The 20,640-nt window shown below is 44.0% G+C and overlaps 1 long non-coding RNA gene across 2 annotated transcripts in view; it reads left to right on the top strand.

Annotated features, from left to right (window-relative positions):
* The window catches only part of LOC104973252 (uncharacterized), a 35,254-nt gene extending 14,946 nt beyond the window's left edge, over nt 1-20,308 (top strand). For both annotated transcript variants that reach the window (XR_809516.4, XR_009496252.1), the window contains 2 exons: nt 8,206-8,342; nt 13,368-20,308. This is a non-coding gene — a long non-coding RNA (uncharacterized lncRNA). The remainder of the gene's footprint in view (nt 1-8,205; nt 8,343-13,367) is intronic.
* Nucleotides 20,309-20,640: the final 332 nt, after the last annotated feature.

The following is a 20,640-nucleotide window of genomic DNA, read 5'->3' as shown; positions in this document are numbered from 1 at the left end:
GGGCAAACCTTACTATAGGGTTTATGCAAGAACCATTACTGGTGACTCAGGGCTCTACTGGAGATTCAGGCAATCCATATTTCCCCCTGGAGTAAAGCACCCCTTTGTTTAAAACTCTGTGATGATTTCCCATTGGATTAAGGACAGTCTCAGCTCCTTAACTGGAGTTAAATAATCCTTCTGGCCCCTGCCTGCCTTTCCAGCCTGACTTTCTTCTACCCTCACCAACCCTTTTGGACGCCTTCAGTTCCTTAGCGACTCACAGACTCCAGTCCTGGGTTCTGGCATTAGTAAGTACATCTTTTGCTTGGTGTGTTCCTCTTTCTCCTGATCCTCTGCCTCCCTGTTTGGCCCACCCTTACTGGCCTCCCATGCTTAGGTTTAGACTTTCATTCCTTGGGGAGGGTGGATCCTGGCCTCCTTAGATTGGGCACAGTCCCCTTGTCACATGCACAAGGCACCCATTGCTTCTCCCTCTTTAAAGCACTCTGCACCCTGGTTCAGTGTCTCTCCTTCCAGCAATGTGACAACAGGAATGTATCAGTCTTGTTCACCACCTGTTCACATGTTTCCGGTTTCTAGAACAGTGCCTGGCACAGAGGAGATGCTTAATCAATATCTGTCAAACACAGGAATGAATACATGGATGCATAAATTAAAAAAACAAGTGAAGCTGCCTGCAATGCGGGAGACATGGGTTTGATCCCTGTGTTGAAAAGATCCCCTGGAGAAAGGAATGGCTGCCCACTCCAGTATCCTTGCCCGGAGAATTCCACGGACGGAGGAGGCTTGCGGGCTACAGTCCATGGGGTAACAAAGAGTCAGACACTGACTGAGTGACTTAACACTGTCACTTCTTTCACAAATTAAAACCTCATACTTGAAAGGCTGACTTTGTACAATCAAACCTCTTAAGTCTCGACAAACTTCACAGTTGGGCAAAGACCAGCAGCTGATGACACACTGGTGCCACGAATGAAACCAGAAGTGCTGCTTCGGGCCTTTCCCCCGTTGCCAGAGTCTGCCCTCTCGTCTAAATGCTTGTCAGACCGGGCCAGAGAGTGGCTGGAACATAGCTGAGCATCTCCACCCCTGGAGCAGTAAAGCCAGTGTGGGCTCGCTGTGTCATCTTTGTGTGTGGAGTACAGAGTGTGGACCCGTTCACTCTGGTAGGCAGGAGAGAGACTTTGTTCTGAGAATCAGAGGTTTTGTCTTGTGGTGAGTTATAGCAGGAAGCCATGTGATGGGCGAGACCAGGCCATGTGCATCACGTAATGTCCCTGGAAGGCACTGCCTCTCGGGCTGCGTTTGCTGTTTTATGTGTTGGCATTGCATAAAATAAGCCACGTGTTTATGTTTACCAATTTATTTGTTCACATAGTTTTTCATTATGATGAAAGATTAAGTCTTCAGTATGACAAATTTAGAAAATGCATTCAGACAAAAAGAAGGAAATAAAAATCAAGTAATTCCATATCGAATAGTTCTGGGAAGCATACAGCCTAGGGCCTGAAAATGTTTTCATTTCAATTTCTCTTAAAATAAGAAGAAAAAAATGAACATATAACAATGAATCTATAATGGATTCTATTCATCTTTATACTGGTGCCATCAAAAATATAATTTTCAGGGCTTCCCTGGTAGTCCAGTGGTTAAGAATCTGCCTGCGAATGCAAGGGACGCAGGTTCCATCCCCCGTCTGGGGGATCCCACATGCTGAGTCTGAGACACCAAAGCTTCAAGTCTGCTCAAGAGTCCTTTGCCCCAGATGTGGCATAGACACAGTGGAGATCTAAAGGAACATGCAACAGAGACATTGGGGCAACCAAGCCGGTGCCCACAACTCCTGAAGCCCGCACTCTAGCGCCCATGAGTCGCTACTGAAGCCTTTTCTCTCGAGACCTTGTGCTCCACAGCAAGAGAAGCCGCCTCAATGAGAAGCCCACGCACTGCAACTAGAGAGCAGCCCTCGCTCGCTGCAACTAGACAAAGCCCATCTGTAGCAAAAAAGAGCCAGCACAGCCAAAAGTAAGTAAATAGCTAAATAAAGTAACATAATCATTAACAAATACATATAATTTTCAACATTTTTTTGGTGAAGGAAGACATCCATGAAAGCAAGATTTCCTAAGGCCCGCAAATGTCATGAGGTGATGCTGGTAGAAATAATCACTTTTAATATTTTGTTGTTAGCTCCCAGTGCACCCGTATCCTGTTTATGCAACACATGTTTACACAGATGTATATTTATATTGATTTTACAAAAATTTTAAAAAATACATTTACTCAGATTTATATATATATATTTAACAACAATGTATTGTTGTTTAACATGCCTTTCCACATTATCAAATGCTCTTCTAAATTGTTTTTCTTAAATTCAAATAACTATTTAATTATAGAAATAACACTTTGAACATCCTTCTTCATGCCTGCATAGTATTCCAATGAGTGGAACCTATTTTTGTTGTTCCCAGGCTTTTGCTATCATAAATGACAGTAAGATAATCATTCTCACAGCAAAATCATTGAATCTATCCATGATTATTTCCTTGGAGCGAATTCCTACATGTATCATTTTGAACTTCATACACTATATATATATTAACAATGGATAAATCCGAGCGCAACTTGGATCTTCTTTGACAACTGCTGTAAGACACCCCAGGGCTTTGTCTTCCCTGTGGTGATGCTGCAGCAGCCTCTCCTTGCTTTAGGATGGACATGTGTGAGTGTGTGATCATGGGAGCCTGGGGAACCCCTGTGTCCTGAGGTCCCCTCTCAGTGTGCGATGGTAACTCAGCAACTATTAGTCAAATGAACCAGTGGATGAATGTATACTTGGTGTGAATGTCAGTTCACAAACTCAGATAGTCAAGAACATTAAATTCTTTGTATTAAGTCAACTTGGGTTTATCCCATGTGTTGAACTGCTGAGAAGTTAAATTTCAGTGATTATTGAGTCTCCCCCACAGCACCTGTCTTTTCCAGTTAGATCTTGAAACCTTAAGCTCCAAAACCTCATCTGAAATACTCTGCTTGTCCTGTGTCCCACTGGCTACTCTGAGACCCCGGTGTCTGTCTTGTATGTTCCTTTAGATCCTCGCTGTGTCTATGCCACATTTGGGGCAAAGGACTCTTGAGGAGACTTGAAGCTTTGGTGTCTGGGGCTCAGCACCCCTAGGTATACCAGTTAGCTGTCCATCCCTTCAGGTCTTGCTGGAAAGAGATACAAGGCTCTACACTGCAAACTGGAAGATTCTCTCTTGGTACTCTTACTATGAGGACATACCTCTTCACTACATTTTCTTAGTTCTTATCTCTCTCTTCTTCAACCTTTCCACCCCCCAAAAAGCAAAGGAGGCATTGATTTACAGCTCTCTTGCTTTCTGTGCTGCAAAATCCAGAAGGTAAGCAATTTCAAAGGGCCTGACTTCTGGCTTGAAATCAGAGGAAAGACAAATACAGTGGAGAGCAAACCCAAGCTAGAATCTGCTGTAGATGGAATCATGAAATGTTGATGTTAACAGCGATACCTTAAAAAAAGAGACTCCTTGTTATAGTCATGCAATTGCCTTTGGGACAGGCTCAGAAGTGTTCATCTCAGCACTGGAGAAGTGGGAACTCTGATGTCATTTAAGTAACTTCTGCGTTTTGATAGTAAGAACAAATCCCACAGATGCATACTTGAGCAAAAAAAGGTGTTTTTTCTTGTTCACATTTTTTGATCCCCCCTCACCCCCATTTTGGGATTGATGTTCTCCTATGCAAAGCAGACCTGTATTCTTGCAGAGTTCCCTTGGCATTGAGTTATGTGGGAGTGAGACGGTGGGAAACTGTATGATTTTGAGAGGAAGTTGGCTTTTGTGAAGGCTTTGTTTGGAGTGTGCCATAACTGCACCTGCATTTCTTGGAGTGTCTTACAAAGAAACTTCCTTTTGAGAGTCAAAATGTTTCAACTGAAGTTGTTTTCAACCAGAGGGAAATGTTTGAGAGCTCAGCCTTTGTTAGCTCAAGAGCATTGTTTCATCTGTGGTGACTGAAACAGTAATTTCCTATGGGAAGCCTTTGCCATTGAAACAGACTTTGATTTTAGAAGCAAATGTTTTGACTTTAAAGGTGGCATCCAAGAGTTACAGCTTCTTCTAATAGCTCCCCAGCCATTTATTGTAGTGCTGTTGTAGTAAGATTCTTGGGCTTGAACAAGGAAATCTGCTCGGCTAATGTTGAGAGTGTTGAGAGGTGGTGTGGTTCAGCAGTGGGGAGCAGACCCCTTACAGCCTGGCTGGGGGGTTTTCAGTCCTCACTGTGCCGCTTCCAAGCTGGAATCTTGGGCAAGTGATGTAATTGTTCTGGATCTCAGTTTTTGCATCTATAAAAGGGGGGTGATGATAGTATGCACTTCCCAAGATTGGTGTAATTACTAAAGAATTAATGTAATAAAAAGCCCTTCAGTCAGTTCAGTCAGTTTAGTCGCTCAGTCGTGTCTGACTCTTTGCGACCCCATGAATCACAGCACGCCAGGCCTCCCTGTCCATCACCAACTCCCGAAGTTCACTCAGACTCATGTCTATCGAGTCAGTGATGCCATCCGGCCATCTCATCCTCTGTCGTCCCCTCCTCCTCCTGCCCCCAATCCCTACCAGCATCAGGGTCTTTTCAAATGAGTCAGCTCTTCGCATCAGGTGGCCAAAGTATTGGAGTTTCAGCTTCAGCATCAGTCCTTCCAATGAACTTCCAGGACTGATCTCCTTTAGGATGGACTAGTTGGATCTCCTTGCAGTCCAAGGGACTCTCAAGAGTCTTCTCCAACACCACGGTTCAAAAGCATCAATTCTTCGGTGCTCAGCTTTCTTCACAGTCCAACTTTCACATCCATACATGACCACTGGAAAAACCATAGCCTTGACTAGACGGACCTTTGTTGGCAAAGTAATGTCTCTGCTTTTTAATATGCTATCTAGGTTGGTCATAACTTTCCTTCCAAGGAGTAAGCGTCTTTTAATTTCATGGCTGCAGTCACCATCTGCAGTGATTTTGGAGCCCAGAAAAATAAAGTCTGACACTGTTTCCACTGTTTCCCCATCTATTTCCCATGAAATGATGGGACAAGATGCCATGATCTTCGTTTTCTGAATGTTGAGCTTTAAGCCAACTTTTTCACTCTCTTCTTTCACTTTCATCAAGAGGCTTTTTAGTTCCTCTTCACTTTCTGCCATAAGGGTGGTGTCATCTAGAGAAATCTAATAAGGGCCATAGCTTTAGTATTGTATCCATATTAATTTCCTGGTTTTGATTGTACTGTGACTACATAGGGTACTATTATTGAAGCAAGCTGAGCAAAGGGTACACAGGAAGTCTTTAGTATTTCTATGTGAATCTAAATCTATTTCAGAGTAAGAAGAAAGAGCACCTGGAGGGGGCCTTCCCAGGTGGTCCAGGAGTTAAGACTTCTCCGTCCAATGCAGGGGGTGCGGGTTCAGTCCCTTGCTGGGAACCAAGATCCCACTTGCCTGGAGGCCAAAAAAGCAAAATATGAAACAGAAGCAATATTGTAACAGATTCAATAACAACTTTAAAAAATGGTCCACATAAAAATATCTTTTCAAAAAAAGCACTTAGAGGCACTATATTTGATTGTGTGATTCTTTGAATAAGGTTTGTCTTTGACATGAGGCTGTAAGTTCTCTGAAGTTACGGCCCATGACTGCCCATCCCCCAGCACCTAGCCCAGTGCCTGGCCCATAGAAGGCCTTCAGTAAATATTTGAATGAATACAGAAGTTGAGATGCTGAAGGGGCTGGCCAGTAAGTGCCTAAACAACCAAAGAGAGACAAGCCACTTCCTGTATCTGGGGAGTGGGAGGAAAGAGGCAAGAGGGCCATGCACTGATTTTTAGCGGAGCCTTCAACACACACTCATGCTCATACACATACACACTGCAAATTGGAAAAGTAGTTTGAGCCCATGGGGAAGGGGATATTCCCCCCCTACTCTTCTTGAGTTCTTTGGGCTGGTCAAATAATTAAATTGACACAAAGCAGATGAGCAGGAGAAAGGAAAAAAAGGCAATTTAATTTGTATGCGTGGAGGTTTCATAGAAATAGGGCCCCTGGAATGACTAAAGCAGACTGTGTTTATATTGTTTTTCGACAAGGAAATAATTTTTTTGTGAAGATTAAACAAGGGGCCTTGTGCTTGGGAGAGCAGACCAATGAAGAAGTGACAAAAGTTGTTTATACTGTTTTCTTAGCCTCGAATTCCTTAACTCTGGTGGTAAGGAAACTTTCTATGCTCCTGGCATAGGGAGGATACTTTCCCATGGGAGATTTATTTCCTCCTTTCAGGGGGGAAAGAGAGGGTGTTGTAGTGTTTCTTTTTATATTATTTTTCCCCCCACTGGCTGTTTCCTAGGTAACTTTAATTCAAAATAATCACTGCGTCATAGCTTGAGGCAGACTGCTCTGAGTCCCAGCAAGTCCAATGCCAGAATTGATAGTACGCAGGGCAATGACATACCATCAGGACCGCCAGGTGATTCCTACAGTCAAGTAATGCAGCGGGCGTTCCTCAGAGCTGCAGGTGACCACAGGAACGTGGGATGGACCAATATTATCCAAATCCTGGGTGGCTCGGTTTGGCAAATAAGTGTAGATATTGTAGGGGAGGCATAACTTTATCTCTACCCTTTTAGGGTCTCTGCTGGCCCCGAGAATTAAACTGACATAAGACAGAAGCACAAGCTGGAATCAAGATTGCAGGAGAAATATCAGTAACCTCAGATATGCAAGTGACACCACCCTTATGGCAGAAAGTGAAGAAGAACTAAAGAGCCTCTCGATGAAAGTGAAATAGGAGAGTGAAAAAGCTGGCTTAAAGCTCAACATTCAGAAAACTAAGATCATGGCATCCAGTCCCATCACTTCATGTCAGATAGATGGGGAAACAATGGAAACAGTAAGAGATTTTATTTTTTTGGGCTCCAAAATCACTGCAGATGGTGACTGCAGCCATGAAATTAAAAGACGCTTGCTCCTTGAAAGAAAAGCTATGACCAACATAGACAGCATATTAAAAAGCAGAGACATTACTTTGCCGACAAAGGTCCATCTAGTCAAAGCCATGGTTTTTTCAGTAGTCATGTATGGATGTGAGAGTTGGACTATAAAGAAAGTTGAGCACCGAAGAATTGATGGTTTTGAACTGTCATGTTGGAAAAGACTCTTGAGAGTCCCTTGGACTGCAAGGAGATCCAACCAGTCCATCCTAAAGGAGATCAGTCCTGAATATTCATTGGAAGGACTGATGCTAAAGCTGAAGCTCCAATCCTTTGGCCACCTGATGCGAAGAACTGATTCACTGGAAAAGACCCTGATGGTGGGAAAGATTGAAGGCGGAAGGAGAAGGGGATGACAGAGGATGAGATGGTTGGATGGCATCACCGACTCAATGGACATGAGTTTGGGTAAACTCTGGGAGTTGGTGATGGACAGGGAGGCCTGGTGTGCTGCAGTCTATGCGGTCACAAAGAGTTGGACATGACTGAGCAACTGAACTGAACTGACCGAAGACAGATTGATAGGAGAAAAGTATACAGATTTTCCAGAGGACAAAGACGACCCCCCAAGAAACCAATAGGCCACAGTGCTCATACGCTAGGTTGAACAAAGAATAGCAATTGTGGAAAAGTTGCTAAAGTTCAGTCACTCAGTCGTGTCCGACTCTTTGCGATCCCATGAATTGCAGCACTAGTGAGACTAAAGGGAGATGAGAGTAATCTTAACAAGGTCTGTTTTTGTACAGATTTCTCTCTGCCTTGACTCCCCATCTCTGGTGGTTCTTTCCTCCTGTTATCAGGAGCGTTAACTGAGTCAAGTCATATGGCTTGCAGCACAACAGGCCAATAAATCAAGAGACGAGCTGTTGGGGCAAGGAGTAGTGACTTTATTTGGAAAGCCAGCAAGACTGAGAAGATGGAGGACTAGGGTCCCAAAGAACTTGTCTTACCTGAGTTAGAATTCAGGCTTCTTTTATAAGAAGAAAGTGGAGGGGAGGGCGGGGGTGGCTGATTGTTGCAAACTTTTGGTTCCAGAATCCTTTGTTCTTGCAATGTCCATGTAGGTCTGGTCACAAAGTTCCTATAAACCTCCAATGAGACAAATGTTATTCTCTGTTCTGCAACATTTTTTTTTTTTAAATCTCTAGGTGAATGGAAAAGTGTTATACCTTTAAAGGTCAGAGCCTTGAGAATGGGCCATCCTGTGTATTTCAGGCTACAGACAACATTCTTTTGCAAAAGGTGTAGAGCCAGCATGACTCAGCACAGACAACAGAGCACACAGGTGAGAGCTAAAGGGGTAGATCCGGTGTGGAGGCAAGGTCACTCTTCTCTGTTACAGGAGGGGTCTTTCACACGGGAGTATTAATTCCTGCCTTCAGGGGGGAAAGGAAAGGTCAGAATGACATTCTTGCATCTGCTATTCTTTAGCTAAAAATAGCCCTTATGCCAACGTGTCATTTCAAAAAAATTTTTTTTTGGCCATGCCACTTGGCCCATGGGACCTTAGTTCCCTTCAGTTCAGTTCAGTCGCTCAGTCGTGTCTGACTCTTTGTGACCCCATGAATCGCAGCACGCCAGGCCTCCCTGTCCATCACCAACTCCTGGAGTTCGCTCAAACTCACGTCCATCAAGTTGGTGATGCCATCCAGCCGGTGATGCCATCCAGCCATCTCATCCTCTGTCGTCCCCTTCTCCTCCTGCCCCCAATCCCTCCCAGCATCAGAGTCTTTTCCAATGAGTCAACTCTTCGCATGAGGTGGCCAAAGTACTGGAGTTTCAGCTTTAGCATCGGTCCTTCCAATGAATATTCAGGACTGATTTCCTTTAGGATGGACTTGCTGGATCTCCTTGCAGTCCAAGGGACTCTCAAGAGTCTTCTCCAACACCACAGTTCAAAAGCATCAATTCTCCGGCGCTCAGCTTTCTTCACAGTCCAACTCTCACATCCATACATGACCACTGGAAAAACCATAGCCTTGACTAGATGGACCTTTGTTGGCAAAGTAATGTCTCTGCTTTTGAATATGCTATCTAGGTTGGTCATAACTTTCCTTCCAAGGAGTAAGCGTCTTTTAATTTCATGGCTGCAATCACCATCTGCAGTGATTTTGGAGCCCCCCAAAATAAAGTCTGACACTGTTTCCACTGTTTTCCCATCTATTTCCCATGAAGTGATGGGACCAGATGCCATGATCTTACCAGGGATGAACCCCATCCCCCCTGCAGTGGAAGTGCAGAGCCTGAACCACTGGACCGCCAAGGAAGTCCCCAAAGTGGCATGTTTTGAGATGACACATTCTGCCACCTTCATCATCTTTTCCTGTATTCAAATGCTAAACGCAATCACAGTTACTTTAATGCTGTTCTAGTCTAAGGAGTGATGGAATGCTATTTTGCTAGAATATCCTGGGAATCAGGGAAAGAGGGTCAAGCTCAAGAATTACGCTCTGCCACTGGCAGCATCAGAGTCACACCAAGTGAGTGATAAGCCCACCAGGATATCACAGAGTTCAAACTGATAGCACTATTTATGATTTGAAAGTATGTTAGAAATTGAAATCTCCTTTGATGTATTTGTGCCTCTAAGAAATACAAAGGGTTTTGGTGAGAATTAGGTTTCTATATTACAGAGTGTTAAATCAGACTTTTCAAACAATTCCTAGGCAAAACTTACAGAATCCAAAAGCATTTCCTAGATGTTATTCACAATGCCTGAATTACAAAGAGTTTTATTTAAGGTTATTTCCCATAATTCCAAATACTTACAATCTAGTATTTTCCTTTGATATACATCCTACCCCTGGGAGGGTAAGATATGTAACGAATACTCTATAGTTCATAGAACTGGACAGAACCACTTCAGAACCTGTCTATGAAACCAAATATAATCCCTTGTCCCTGTTTTGTAAATTAAAAGGCTTCAGTCTCCCAGGCCTCCCATGAGTCTCAAAAGGTTGGTTCAAGAGTTAATGACTAGGAAATGTGAAGATGTAGAAACAAAGAATAACTCTTGGGTTGGGAAACTGGTAACACTTTAGACTATAAATCTGTCACACAGCAGAATCACTGAATTCCCAGTTCCCTGGAAGATAAAGGCTTGACATACATTCCTAAGTTGTTTTTACAGTAAGCAGATTCCCTGCCATGTGAAAACTGGTGACCACAAGCACATGGACCCTAGGCCAGTTGAAACCAAAAGGTTGATGATACTTGAAACCACTTCCGTGCCAACCAAGCCGAGAACTGTTCATGAGCTGATTGCGAGCCTGCGACCCCTCCCTCACATTGCCTTTAAAATACCTCCCCTGAAAGTCATTGGGAAGTTAAGGTCCTTTGAGCATGACCTGCTCCTTCTTATTTGGAGCCCTGCAATAAATACTCTTGAACACTAGTTTACTTAGGGGTTCCCTGGTGGCTCAGATGGTAAAGAATCTGCCTGCAATGCAGGAGACCTGGGTTTGATCCCTGGGTTGGGAAGATCCCCTGGGGGAGGGCATGGCAACCCACTCCAGTATTCTTACCTAGAGAATCCCGTGGATAGAGGAGCCTGGTAGTCTACAGTCCATGGGGCCGCAAAGAGTCGGACACGAGTGAACAACTAAACATAACAAACATAATAAATGCTCTGGACTTTCCAGGCGGCTCAGTGATAAAGAAACCAGCTGCAAAATGGGAAACACAGATTCAATCCCTGGGTGGAGAAGATTCCCTGGAGAAGCAAATGGCAACCCACTCCAGTATTCTTGCCTGGGAAACCCCATGGACAGAGAAGCCTGGTGGGCTACAATCCATGGGGTTACAAAAGAGTTGGACACGACTTAGCGACTGAACAACAATGACGACAGTAGATACTCTACTTTTCTTTACCACTACCTGGTGTCAGTAGATTGGCTTTCCTGCACGTGAGTGAGAGGACCCAAGGTCGGATCCTTAGTGCCCCCAAGTAGGTACCTGGTTCTTAAAGCCATGAACTGTGTCTGTGACTGTGGATCATCTTTGGTGTTCTCCACCACCCTCCTCATATACTATATTGTTCTGCAAATTGTTGGTAGTTTATATTGGCCACGCTGCACAGCATGTGGCATCTTAGTTCTCTGACTAGGGATTGAACCTGTGCCCCCTGCAATGGAAGCGTGGCATCTTAACCACTGGACCACCAGGGAAGTCTCATTGACAGATTTTGTAAAGCTCTCCACTGAGTTCTATTACCATATATAGACTTAATATATATTTACTATATTACTATTAATATTACTATTACTAGTAGTAATATTACTATTACTAATAGACTTACTGGAGAAGGGAAAGGCTACCCACTCCAGTATTCTGGCCTAGAGAATTCCATGGACTGTATCATCCATAGGGTCACAAAGAGTTGAACACTACTGAGCGACTTTCACTTCCCTTCACTTCCACTTCCTTCACAATAATCTTGCTATTATATATATATATATAATCAGTTGCATTTCTAAAAATTCTTAATGGTGTTATTATAAAATAATTATGTGTTTCTTGAAACAAATGCAAAAGGTACAGAAAGGTGTAAAGAAAATAAAATCAATCATAATTGTACCATATAACAACAAGCATGGTTCACAGCTTCACATTTAACCTGGACTCAGAGATATTTTTCTGCACAAGAATGGATTTACTAGTGCACAGTTAATAACTTGTTTTTTTTCACCCAATTATTATCTAGAGATTTCATGTCATTAAATATAGATCAATGTCATCATCTTTAATGATATTATGTATGGGCTGTAATTTCAACCCCTATTGTTGAACATTTAGGGTATGGCCATATTTTCTTTATTATATGTTAAAGTTTAGTGGATATCTTTGCATATACTTTTAGGGGAAAGATCGCTGGGAGTGGAATTATTGTGACTACAGTTTAAACCCTGATTATATCCTAAATTGTTAAAAGACATTGAACACATGGACATATGTCTAGTTTCCCCACCTTGACCATAACTTCTAGAATAGAAGGCTTGTATGCCTAGGTGTCCTTTACAAATCCTAGCACAGCCCTGGGGACTGGCCGTGGTTTTGGCTGCAAGTTATGGAAACCAGCATAAGAGTAGTTTACATCAAAAAGCTGCTTAGTTAGCTCACATAATTAAGAAGTCTGGGTGTAGACAGCTAGGGGTTGCTGTAGCAGGTGGGTAGTGTCACCAGGGACCTGGGCTTCTTTCCCCCTCCATTTCAGCACACCCCAAGGACGCTATGTCCTTGGGCTTGCATCTGACCATGGAGGACGCCTGCCTCGTCACCAGGCGTGCTATCTTCCCACACTCTCATCCAGAGAGGAAAATATTTCCCAAAAGCCGCTCATGGAGAATTCCCCTTCTCCCTTTTGGCCCAGAACTGGTTACAAGGTTTCTTCCAGCTGCCAAGGAGACTGGAGAGGTGAGTCTTTGGTGTTTCCAGCTCCTCCTGTGAGAGGAGGAAGTCAGGAAAAGGCTGTTGGGTGGGTCACCAACAAACAGAGCCCAGTGCCAGGGCTCACATCTGCCCTGAGCTGGTATCTAGATCATCTCCTTTCTCCCTTCCTCTTAGTCTCCTGTGAAGAACTAATTCGTGTGGTGTCACAGTAGCTGTGGCACCCTCTGGGACAGTGTTCTTGGGACTGCCTGGGACTGACAAAGACTCTTGAGTCAGGCTCCTCTGAGCCCACTTCATGACTATGCCCTAACCTCAGCCTGTCCTTGCTGGGCTTGCATCAGCCCAGTTGCAGTAGCAAGAATCCTGCTAAGTAGGTTTAGGGAGATTCCCCCACCCTTGATAGCTGATCACTCTGGCTGTCTTGAGCAAGAATCCTGTTGATTTAGCAAGAATGCCCCACTCATGATGTCTCATCTTAATGATTCCCCATCCACTGATATCCCGTCCCTCTCCTGGCTCCTTGGCTATAAATCCTCACTTGTTCTTGTGTTGGGAGTTGGGCCTGATCTCTCTACCCTACTGCAATAGTCTTGACACCTACTATGATGGTCCTAAATAAAACCTTCCTTCTCATTTCAATAAGTGTCAGAATTATTTTTTTCTATAACAGTTATGCTACCCTGACTTCTTCCCACCTGAGCATTTGATGGGGCTTTTTACTTGTTCTTGTGGGGGTCCTCCAAGAGAAACTCAGGCCCCATAATGGCCTGGGGCTGTGGAAGGTGGCACCACGGATTCTCAGGGATTGAGAAAGACTTGGATCGCTTCCAGTTTTAAAGGCTCCCTGTGAATTAAAATACAAAGAGCAGAACCCTAACAACATTATAAAATTTGATTTATTTTAAATGTTTGCCTTCAACAGATTAGTCCATTAAATACAAAGGAAACACCGTAGTAGAACTGGCTGGGATGATCATTGAATTGGTGAACAATATTGACTCTTGGCGCACTGCATCTGGGGTGATCAGAATGAAGGCAAGCTTCAGGTTGAAGGTTGAGCATCATCTCCTTAAAATGCAGGTCTGTGCTTCTCAGTATTTCATTTGGAGGTCTTTGTGAATCTAAATTTGAGTGACTACATGCATGAGAGACCCCAGAAACAGCCCTCCGGAGAGCCCTGTGATCCCCTCAAAGGACGGCAAGGCCTCAGATGCCACAATTTCACAATTAGCCCCTTGTTTCATTTCTTCCTGTCTGATTTCTCCTTCCTCTCCAGTCCCTGCGTCCCTCCTCTCCCAAACCCTCCGTTCTCTTTTGATCCTTTCTTCCCCTCCCCTTCCTTCCTCCTTTTGAAAGTTTGGTCCTCTTGGGCTTTGGGAAGGACTGGAATCTGGGATCTGACTGGGAGGCTGGCAAGGAAGAGGGGAGCGTGCACCTGTGGGGTCACACAGGGGTCGCATCCGCTCCTGCCTGGGAAGGCGGAACTGAGGCTGGTGTGTGCTTCCCTGCCCTGGGGGGTGGGGGGTGGGGGTGGGGGCAGACCTCCCCCCATCCCCTCTGCTTCAAGTTCCTGGATGTGGTTGTTGTTGTTTAATCGCTAAGTCTTGTCCGACTCTTCGCGACCGCATGGACTGCAGCATGACAGGCTCCTCTGTCCTTCGCTCTCTCCTGGAGTTTGCTCAGATTCATGTCCGTTGAGTCAGTGATGCTGCTCTAGCGGGATGTGGTGACACCCAGCAGACACTGACATGATAAAAGGATCAACGGCGTCCACCACCCCAGCATCATTTCTCCAGGATTGCTCTTTGTCGAGGAGTTCCTTAACCACCTCCAGGCGGGAAGCATCTTTTTCTTTTTCCTATGACCAGAGTGTATTGGAGGGTGGGTGGCCTCTATTTCTGTAGTGGCCACTACCCCTAGTGCTGATCAGGAGTTTGATTAGTTGAGGCCGAGAGCAAAGAGACACGGTCCTCGTGTCCTCGATTTGGGGTGAAATCCTGGAACTCCTTGGCTCTGAGTGTCTGTCCTTCTGCAGCACCAACTTCCCTACCCCCATTTTTTTTAAAATCTCAGAGTCTTAATGGAGGCAAGACCCTAATAGTGTGGGGCATCTGGTCCTCGTTATTGGCCCCCCAGGTCACTCCGGAGCTGCCTGTCAGTCTCATCCACATGGCCCTGGGGAGGAGGGGGATTCTCTGCTGCTTTGCCTCCCAGAAACTCGGAGCCCCCCGGGGCCCTGTCTACACAGGCACTCCCTCCCGGGGCTCTGCTGTGGGCATCCCGGGGGGCTGTGCCCCAGACCAGGGCGCAGACACCCCCTTGCTTTCTCCTCCGACACCAACCCAGGCAGAGCCTTTCCTGGACTTTTCAGTCATTGCCTACAGTCTTCTCTGTTATTCCCAAGTGTTTAGACTTCGGGGGTTGGAAGTGGAAGTGCTCACAGGCAGGTCGTAGCTTCTTCCCCTGTCACTCCTTTCTTGAAAAGAAAAGAACAAAGAATTCAGGATTTGCCTAAAAGAGGAGGGAATAAATATCTCAAAAATGTGACCCCGCTTCTGAGCACTCGTCACACACGACAGATCCCGGCCTGCAGGAGGTGGTTGTTGAAAAACGAATGAGTGAGAGAACGAATGGAAGCTGGGCGCCTGGCCTAGAGCTGCAGCTTGGAATGCACATCCCAGCCCCTGGCTGACCTGTTCCTGTGTGTCCCAGTGACCTCATCCATAAAGGAAGGATGCGATTAGATCATCTCCTGGATTCCTTCCAGCCCCCTAAACTCTAGATTTGGTGTCCACACAGGAAAAAAAAATGCCATCATTCCCCTGACCTTGACCAGGGCAGAAAGTTTCCTGAGTAATTCAGGCTCATGCACACAATTGCCTCCAAATATTTTTCCCTTCTCTCAAATGCCATCTCCTGGAAATCATCAAAACAAGCTGTTGAGAGGGCAACATTGTAAGTTTGTTGCTTACAGTCATGTGGAGAACCACACCCAGAACAGGAGGACCAAGCTGGGGGATTTACTGAGACTTTGAAGACTGGCTTTAGGTGACTCTTTCAATGTAGAGGGCCCATGTTTGATCAGGATTGCTAAGAACTGTGATTTAATATTTGTGCCGACTAAAAAGATGCACAACGTGAGAGTTGCGGGTTAAGTTTTATTTGGAGCGATTTCTCAGAGCTGTCACTATGGTAATTTTCAAACCAAGCTAAAAACCAATACCAAATATAAATGAATATATGTTACTAATAATAATATAAATGAATATATGAATATATGTCTTTAGCTCATTATTAATGAGAGCTGGTGAAATGTCACAACTTGTTCAAATGAGAAGTCAAACGCAAACATGTATGGAGTAAAGGAATGTTGAAATATGTTTACAAATAGATGGAAATTGGCTTTTTTCTTCTGGGGAATTGAGAGGGAAGTCAATTGAACTTCCATAGGGCAGATTTTATTTGTATGTCCATAAACAAGAGTTATTTGCATTGCTATCACTTATCTCCAATTTACAGAGTTGTAAAATAGCTCAGAGGCCATGAAAGAGTCCCCATAGCATCACAGTCAGGTCACCTAGAAGAGTGTGCTCTAAACAATACATAGTTTTCCACTGAAGCACGTTTTTTTTTTTTTTTTCCTACACAATATTTATAAAGCACTTAATACTTGCAAGAAGTGGTTGAATACACTGGAATGGATAGTCTGCTTGGGGACTCAAGGCACAAAAACCTGAGCTATTTCTTTCCATCGCTCTGATCTGTGACGTGTTGACTATAGTTCCTCCAAGTGCCACACAATATTTACAAATTGGGCTCCATCATAAGGTTTCCCCTGGGGAAGAACAAAAGGTTCCACTGCTCTAAAAAAAAGAGTTTGAAAACATGGACCCTTGTTCAATGACTGCACTTTTATCGAAGAGAAAGTTAAGGTTTGGAGAGCGGAAGTGATCTGCTCTAGGGCACAGAACTTGTTAACAGACCTTCGGTTGGAAGATGGGGTTTGAGGATCAAGAAGTGTTCCTTTTGGCATTAGTAGGTGACACAAAGAACTCTCCTGGAAGGAAGGACTTAGGGAACAGGCTGTGACAGATGGTTTTCATCTCCTGTGCCCTTGGATGCTGGGAGCTTCAAGCAAACTTGCAATCTGTGTTAAATATCATTGTTTCGAATCCCTAATTAGACCTTGGAATTTGGCTTAAATGCTGCTTAGAGGATGTTCATTAACAGTGTTGACAGGGACACTCAGCATTTGTAAAATTCTTTACAGTAATCTAAGTCCTAACATTGTTCTGGTGCGTTAAGGAAGCATGTTCGCTCCCAGCTGAAAGATGACTTAAGTTCAGAGGATGGAGACTGGCTGATTCTGAGTTGTTTTTCTAACGTTCCCACTTTGAATTCAGAGCTTTACAATCCTTGCTTTCATCAGCCCAAGGAAGCTCCTTGCTGAATTACATCCAGGCCTTAATTCGCCAAAGTTGGAGTCATCTGCTCTTGGCATTTCCTAACCAATCTCAGTTTCCTCTCTCTTGGCCATCGTGTTGTCAAAAACCCTCATATTCTTGTTTGCATGACCAGTTTATAGAGGAGCTTTGTCTCCACAGACAGACCATGGTTCCATCTGGCCCTGCCACCGAGAGCCTTGTGATTCCAGATGGAAAAATCCCATCCATCCCCCAGTTTCCAAAGCAGCCCCCCTCCCTGGGTTGTTTTATCTACAGCCAGCAGCACAGAGCCTCCACAAACAGTCCCTGCAGGGGTGGAAAGAGCCACTAATGAGGGAAACAGCTCTCTTCCATCCTCAAACCCTGTGAATGGAAAAATTCACACAGCTGGCTACACTGGTTGACACGAAGTGCTTTAGGACAAAGAAGCTGGGGAGGACTTGCCTTTATCACAGTTGTTAGGAAAAGGTCTACTGGTAAGAATAACAGTAATGCCAAGGAAAATTATAACTTTTCATCGTGACTGTAGCTATTCAACCATGTGAACTCTTTTTTTTTTTTTTTTTCTCTCTCTCTCCAAAAGATATCTTTAAGGAGCCCTAAGCATTTAGCTGGAATCTTTTGCTCCTGACCAGTTTTCTCCATGTGTGTGTGTCTGGGAGAATAAAAAAGAAATGACCTGGTTTTCTTTTGACATTCTTCTCTCTCATCCACCAACCAAAAAAGAAAGAGGGAGAGAGGAGGAGGAGGGCAGAGGAGACGTGATCTGAATTTGAGGACCAAAATCCCAGCCACCCGGAGAATGTCTGGGTTCTCCCCTTTTCCCTTCTTCCTTCTCTGTCTCACCGCCTCCCCTGGAGGCATCTGGGGCCTCACTCTCACCACTTATTTCTTCCCCTCTCTGCTGCAAGGGAGTCCAGATCTTTGGTTATCTGTTGATCACGTTGCAGTTTATCTGAGCCCTGTGCTTTCAGAAAGCTTGAGAGCTAAGACAGTAGAGAAATTGCCAAGGATAACCCTGCCTTCACAGATTCAGTTTATTCCCATCCCACCCTTCAGATAGGACCCACCCCGCTCCAGATGAGATCCATCCCACCCTTCAGATGAGACCTGTTGTCCACTGTCCTCCCCACTCTCTCGCCTTTATAAAACCCCAGGCCCCCCTGCCTTTTCTCTGCGATGTCCTTCTGCCTTAATGAATGACCTCCCTCTTGTAAGAGCCTGAATAAGATCACCTCCTTAATTATCCGGTGCTGCCCATCCTGGGAGTCTAAAATAGAACATAAGCACATTTGGAGTTAAGAAGGGGAATCACCCTAGCTGGTCTCGGGAAAGACATGAACATCACCCAGTTTAATGGACTGGAGGTAAGGGTTCCCTGAAGCATGCATCCTCCTTCTGGCCGTGTTTTTCGCTTCAACATCTCAGAAGCAGTTGCCTTAAAAGGGAGTTTATAAATATGCCTATGAAACAAAACAAATTCACACTGTGAGGTGGAGTGGTACAGGAGAGGAGGTGTTCTGGAGACTCTGTAGGTGCGGGGCAGGGGCAGTTTTGTTTCCTTTACAAAGATCGGGGGTTGCTCGATGACCCACTGACTGCCGGACTCTTTCCCATTCAGTACTTGTTCTCTTATATGTTGCTACTGCCGGGGGTTTGTGTGTTTGTACAGGGTTGCCATTTGTCAGAGATTGTTCCCAGAGGCCTGTGAGACAGAGACTTTTATTGGGGTCTGCTGGAGGAAGTTGGCTTTTCAAAATCAGGAAGCTTTTGGCTTGTTATTATTTTATTTTATTTTTTTTAAGAGAAAAAGCAGAGCTTATTTATTCATCCATGCAAGAGCCCTCAATAACAAGAGTAGTCCTTAGAATCTGGGCCTTATCTACTTACACATCTCACTTAGTAGGGGAAATGGAAGAGGAGGAAAAAGACATACAGGAAGAACAAGCAGGTTTCTTTAGGAAAGACAAATGGGTTTTAGGAAAACAAACTGGCCATTAGAACATTTGTGATGGTGTTTGTTCATGTAGGTCCTTCCATTTTCTTCATCACTGTGAAACTCTCCCAAGAGGGGACTTTTTGAAGGTTTATTCTTGGTCTCTCTCCTGTCCCAAAGAGGAAATTTATGATGATCCTCATTTCTCAGAAATTTCTTCTTTTAGTCAGATAAAGGAAGCTCCAAGAAGACTTCTTTCTGCATCTGTTGAATCTCAAATATCTTCAGTATAAAATAATCTTGTATCAACTCTGGGGCTCTGAGCAGGTCTCACACAGGGATGCACAGAAAAGCGATAATAGTGGTTATGTGTTTGTAGGGCAGGAGATGGAGGCAGGTAGAAACTGAGAGGTTGGGGACAGGAATAAAAGGAAAATATTTGGGGCACATTTTTAATTTCTTTTAAATTCTAGAAAGATATGAATGTGTTGCCCATTCAGAAAAATTTAAGGTCTAAGCATGTTTCTGATCCTTTTAAAGATAAGTTTCAACCCCCTATTTAAAAAAAGATGGATTTTTGCCTCATTAGCAAGCCCTAATAGGATCCAGCCCTGCTGCTGCTGCTGCTAAGTCGCTTCAGTCGTATCCGACTCTGTGCGACCCCATAGACGGCAGCCCACCAGGCTCTCCGTCCCTGGGATTCTCCAGGCAAGAACACTGGAGTGGGTTGCCATTTCCTTCTCCAGTGCATGAAAGCGAAAAGTGAAAGTGAAGTCCCTCAATCGTGTCCGACTCCTAGCAATCCCATGGACTGCAGTTGGCTTGTTAAATAGAAAAAGGCAATGGCTTCTTTGGCCCTAGTGTGAGAGAGGCTTGGGAAAGCCAGGTCTTAAAATGCGCTGCTGCTCCTGCTAAGTCACTTCAGTCATGTCCGACTCTGTGTGACCCCATAGACGTCAGTCCACCAGGCTCTCCTGCCCCTGGGATTCTCCAGGCAAGAACACTGGAGTGGGTTGCCATTTCCTTCTCCAGTGCATGAAAGTGAAAAAGTGAAAGTGAAGTCGCTCAGTCGTGTCCAACTCTTAGCGACTCCATGGACTGCAGCCTATCAGGCTCCTCCATCCATGGGATTTTCCAGGCAAGAATACTGGAGTGGGGTGCCATTGCCTTCTCCCTTAAAATGCACACTTACTGCTAATATCTGGTAGTTTAATTAAAGAAAAATAGTGCCCATAGTCTCAGTATCCAAACATAATAGGTGTTTAGTGTTTTCATTTTATGTATTAGATTTCAATCTCACATTTTTACAGTTAATGGCAGAACCAATTTGTGTCTTTACACTCTTAACATTATGTCATACAATAATTGTATTATTATGTAATACTATATGATATAATTCCATTGGGTTAATGCAGCATATTTTATCATTATTAAACCTTTCTCCTGATATTAGACTTTCAGCTTGTCTTTTTTTCCCTAATGTTGATAATACCGCAATTAACATTGTTATATATATATAACTTTCTTCTTTTGAAGAATGAAAGATAAATAACAGAGCTGATAAAAGGATTAATTAAGCTCCTATAATAGTGGTTCTCAAAACTTTTGGTCTCAGGACCTTTTTATGTTCTTAAAAGCAATTGAGAACCCCCCAAAACTTTTGTTTATATATTTGATATTTCCCATATTATCAAGTATAACAGAAAAATCTAAATACTTATCAATATATTTAAAAAACAATAAAACTCCATTGCATGTTAACATAAATTACGTATTTTTATGAACTATAACTAATACTTTTTCAAGTAAAGAAA

Source organism: Bos taurus, chromosome 10 (assembly GCF_002263795.3).
Source record: "Bos taurus isolate L1 Dominette 01449 registration number 42190680 breed Hereford chromosome 10, ARS-UCD2.0, whole genome shotgun sequence".
Lineage (NCBI taxonomy): Eukaryota > Metazoa > Chordata > Mammalia > Artiodactyla > Bovidae > Bos > Bos taurus.
Note: the sequence above shows the minus strand (reverse complement) of the source record. Positions and strands in the feature narration are given on the sequence as shown.